The following is a 4,514-nucleotide window of genomic DNA, read 5'->3' as shown; positions in this document are numbered from 1 at the left end:
GAACATCCTGTGTTCCTTGCTTCTTATAGCAGAAGAGTATTCATCATAATTACATGCCACAATTTGTTTAGCCATTAGCCCAATTGATGGGCATAGCCTTAATTTCTTTTTTTTAAAATTTGAGTCTATATTTATAAGGGGGAGGGGGTATTTCGTTTACTCTTAAACAAGAATATTTTATTAATGTATAAAAAAACATTATTTGTACAAAATGAGAATAAATATTAAAAAAAAGAAAAAAAATTATGGCGGGCCGGGGCCATGGGCCGGGAGCGGAGCCCGAGCCGGGGCCTCGGCGAGTAGGTGTCTGGCTGCTGCTCCCCGGGGCCGCGTTGGAGCCTGGCCCCGGCGGCCCCCTGATGCCACCCAAGAAGATGAAGAAGCGCAAGGAGCTGAAGGCGCTCATCGGTGGGCCCCGGTGACACTGGGCCTGGAAAAGGCTCAGCCTCCAGCTCGGAGGACAAGGATGAGGATAAGGATGAGTGCGGTGGCGGCGGGGGAGGAGGGGGCGCCTGCCTGCGTGTGCTTTTTCAGGGGAGACTTTCTGCTGCTGCAAGGTCTCTCTTATACCTCCTCTGTGCGTTGTGATTCTGGCGGCCTGCGTGGTATCCTGCGTGGGCCTGGTGTGGATACAGGTGGCCCTCAAGGAGGACCTGGATGCGCTCAAGGACCAGCTTAAATTCTGGAATCTAATCAGAAAAGCTCATCCCAGGAGATCCCCAAACTAAATGAAGAACTCCACAATCAAAAGCTGGAGACTTGGGCCTGAGCAAAGTCTGCATAAACATCGCAGAAATGGACAAACAGATTGCTTTGTTGACTTCCACAGTGAACCACCTCAAAACCAACATCAAATCAACTTCGGATTTGATTAGCTTGCCTTCCACAATCGAGGGTCTTCAAAAGAGTGTGACCTCCATCGGGAGCACCTTAAACAGCGTTCATCTGACTGTGGAGGCTGGGCAGAAAGCAGCTGAGGAGCACAAGAAAATCATCAAGACCTTCCAGAGTGACATGAGCAGGCACATCTCAAGGAAGAGCTGTGAGGGCCACTCTGTCACCCTCCATGGTCCTAGAGCTGGACGGGAAAAACTCAGAAGAAAATTTCCAGCAGGACATGCTGCATTTTCAGAGCTCTTTAGAAGAGGTCAACAGTACCCTCGTGGGGGTACCAGAGAGAGAATGACTTTAAGCTTCTGGGGATGGATGGGACAGTCAGTAATCTGACTCAAAGAGTCAACTGGATAGAAAGCAGCCTCATAGCTCTGAACAAGTTAGGAAAGAGAGAGAACCTGTCCTTCACCATGATGGCTGATGAAACTACTTTTCTGAAAAGAGATTCTCATAGGACAGATAGGGAACAAGCCCAGATCCTAAAGAAAGAAGAGTCCAGACCCTCAGACCTTCAAGTTGAGGGAGAAGCTCCAGTTGATTACTGCTCTCACAAGCAAGCCAGAGCCCAACAGGCCACCTGAGGAGGACTCTGAAAAAGAGGAGAAGCAGAATTCTGCATCAAAGCCATCTGTGGTTTCAAAGGGTTCCCCACTATCTCTTGGAAACCAGTGAGACCCATCTCTATCCCAGAAATCTCAAGCCTGACAGATCTCCTGGCCTGGGGGAAGCTGTCCTACCAGCATCTCTGCCATCCTATCGACCCAAGTCCCACAGAGGCTATCGTGGACAAAGATGAGAGACCCTCCTTCCTGGAGTTGGGCTTATCTTTAGGCTTTAAGCACATGGAACAGAATTAGAATCAGAAGCTCAACCAGGCTGGCAGCTTGCCCCCCTCAGCCCAGCAATGCCACATCTCTGAATCTGTATAACACCCCTTATTAGGAGAATCTCTATAAAAGATACTTTTTTTTAAAAGAGGAAAACATTTCCTTCTGGTCTGATGATCCATAGTAACTGGAATGTCCCTTTAAAACTGCCACCAATCCAGGAGTCTCCTTCCTCCCTGGTCCCTCTGGAGAGGCAAAACCATATCTTTAAGCTGAACTTTGTGTACATAGATAGAGGACCCTATTTTCTATTTTACATAAATTTGCCTTAAATTAGCTGTATAGAAACCCAGAAAAATCTTCTTTTCTGTCCATGAGAGGCCTTTTTCAAGCATATGTCAAGGAATTATGTGCACTGGGGGTATGTGAGAAAACAATTTAAAATCAGGCCACTAGTGTCCAGACTTCCCACATGACCTGGCAGGAAGGTTGCTGCCTCCCTAGGGTTTTCTCACTAAGTAGTCACCCTGCCCCCATACTCAGTCCTGAGCAGAGTCAGGAAGGGCTTTGCCAGCCCCCTCCAATCTTGTTGGACGCTCTTCAGGTTGTAGAACTTAGCTAAAGAGTTTGCAGGAAAGGATGGTGTGAAACCCTGGAGTCCACCCCTTGTGGCTTCTCCTCCTCTTCCTGAGATGTTGCCTTCCCCTCCCAGCCCTCCCTGCCCCCTCCTCGAAGCCTTTCCTCCAACTGATCAGATGGATGCAGGCTCATCCCCAACTTGTGGTCTTGGTCCAGTAACTTTGGGAGAGGGCACCTCTTCTCTGCTCCCATGAAGCTTATAATAGGCAACAAAGTCACAAAATAAAATGTCAGATTCATTGTGCCCTTGGTGAGTCAGGAGGCAGGAATCCCCTTGAATCTTAGCAAGTGAAATGTCTTTCCTTCTGCCCCCCAAGGTGGGGGTGATGTTCAGTGCTTGTAGATTGTAAGTTCTGGCCCTATTTGCCATTCCCAGAAGCATGTGGACCAACAAGGAAGAAGCATCTTCAGTGGGGACCAGGGAAGCTGGAGGAGTTTCCTCGAAGGAGACCCCTTTATTTAGATGAGCTTTGTTCTGGTGTAGGCCCTTCATGCCTTGTAGTAAAACATCAGACCTATGTTTAAACAAAAACCTTGTCTAGGCAAGTGAAATCAGCTAGGGACAAGACCTTCTAGGAATGTGTTGGATTTGCCACCACCAAAAGCTTCTCTCCCTGCATCCCCCCCACCCCATGCTGCACCATTGCCTGGCAGGAGGACTTTTATCTGCTGTTCACAGGGCCCCTGGGTGCCTGAGACCACCCTCCTGTCCAGGCCTGTGACCCTGTTTGATACACCTGTCCCTGTAAGTTCTCTAACAACCAAATAAAATGCTGGCAATAAAACTGGAAAAAATTATGGCAATGGCGTTAAGTGACTTGTCCAAGGTCACACAGCTAGGGGAATTATTAAGTGTCTGAGACTGGATTTGAACTCAAATCCTCCTAACTCCAGGGCTGGTGCTCTATCCACTGCACCACCTAGCTGCCCTTACCCTTAATTTCTAATTCCTTGTCACCAGAAAAGAGCTGCTACAAATAGCCTTATACATACAGGTCCTTTTCCTTCCCATTTTTCATTTCTTCTGGAATAAAGGCATAATGGTGGAATTGCTAAGTTAAAGGTTTGTTTTATAGCCTTTTGGGTATAGTTCCAAATTACTCTTCAGAATGGCCGATCATTTCACAACTTCTCCAACAGTTATGCAAGTACTCTTGAGACAATAATATGTCAAATAGTCAAGTAGATTCAGGACAAATTTTTTAGTATTCAACTGAGTTCACTAAGCCTAGAATGGAGTTAACTAAGAGAAAATGTTTGCTCAAGAAAGAACCCTCTTTGGCTTCATGCTTGAGGAATTTTCATCTAAGCTCCTGTCTGGGACAATGATATATTTCTCATGTGCCGCTAGGTGGTGCTGTGGCTAAAAGCTTGTCTTGGAGTCAGGATCATGAATTTGAATTCTGCCTCACTACTTTGCTAGCTGTGTATTCCTGGGCAAATCATTTAATCACTCCCAGTCTGTTTCCTCATCTGTAAAATGGGTGTTTTCCAAACCTTAAAGTACTATATAAACTCTAGCAATCATTATTATTATTCTAACTCCATATCTGCATTGTATATCTCCAGTTTTAAATGTACTAGTTTGTGAGATAATCTGAATTAAATCCTGAAGAAAACAAGATCTCAGTGACGGGTGGCAGATACTAGAATGCTATAATTATGGAGATATAAAAAGTGTTGAATACTTTTTGTTACAACAGTGAATTAGAAACAAAGTACATGCCCATTGATTGGGAAATTGCTAGGCAAATTGTAGTACCTGAATACAGTGGAATATTGCTGCACTGGAAAATATGATGAACATGTTGGATCCATAGAAACTTGGAAAGACTTATATGAATCAATACCCAGTGAAGCAAACAGAGCTAGGAAAATAAAATATACAATGTATACAGACTATTGCAATGTAAACAAAAAACTAAATGTTGCAAAATTATCAAGAACAAGCTTAGCCCCAACAAAGAACTCTCTTCATTCCTTAGAAGAGGTCAGAGTTCCTAATTATGGAACATTGCATAAAGCAATTTTTTTGATGGTTCATCAGTTTTACTTTTTCTTCCCCCCTTTTAACCCCTTGGTTAAAAAGAAATCCTTTGTTACAAGGTACAGCTCTCTGGGAGGAGAAGAAGGAGAGATACAGGGGAAAATTTA

General features: G+C 44.9%; 1 pseudogene; it reads left to right on the top strand.

Annotated features, from left to right (window-relative positions):
* Window positions 1-245: 245 nt before the first annotated feature.
* Window positions 246-1,751, top strand: LOC141511929 (EF-hand calcium-binding domain-containing protein 14 pseudogene; annotated as a pseudogene).
* Window positions 1,752-4,514: the final 2,763 nt, after the last annotated feature.

The sequence above is a fragment of the Macrotis lagotis genome, chromosome 2 (assembly GCF_037893015.1).
Source record: "Macrotis lagotis isolate mMagLag1 chromosome 2, bilby.v1.9.chrom.fasta, whole genome shotgun sequence".
NCBI lineage: Eukaryota > Metazoa > Chordata > Mammalia > Peramelemorphia > Peramelidae > Macrotis > Macrotis lagotis.
Note: the sequence above shows the minus strand (reverse complement) of the source record. Positions and strands in the feature narration are given on the sequence as shown.